This window comes from Meleagris gallopavo, chromosome 2 (assembly GCF_000146605.3).
Source record: "Meleagris gallopavo isolate NT-WF06-2002-E0010 breed Aviagen turkey brand Nicholas breeding stock chromosome 2, Turkey_5.1, whole genome shotgun sequence".
NCBI classification, from domain to species: Eukaryota; Metazoa; Chordata; class Aves; order Galliformes; family Phasianidae; genus Meleagris; species Meleagris gallopavo.
The window spans coordinates 3606842-3607122 of NC_015012.2; positions in this window are offsets into that span (position 1 = coordinate 3606842).

Below are 281 nucleotides of genomic sequence, written 5' to 3' on the forward strand. Positions count from 1 at the left end.
AGCGAAGTCGCCGGCGCTGCGCCGACCGAACCCTCGCCTCTCCTTCGTCCTCGAGAGGAGCGGAGCGGAGCGCAACCCGAGCGGCGGGGAGGACGGGGGGCGGACGCGGGGCGCAGTCCGCGGCTCAGCAGTGCGGCCGCAGCGGCACCTGCAGCAGCACCACCTGCCTGTTCTCGGACGGGTGGCACTTGTTGATGTGCCGCGTGAGGCCGGGCGAGCTGTAGAAGGTGGCGGGGCAGTACTTGCAGGGGAAGAGCTGCGCGGCGTGCAGCAGCCGCAGG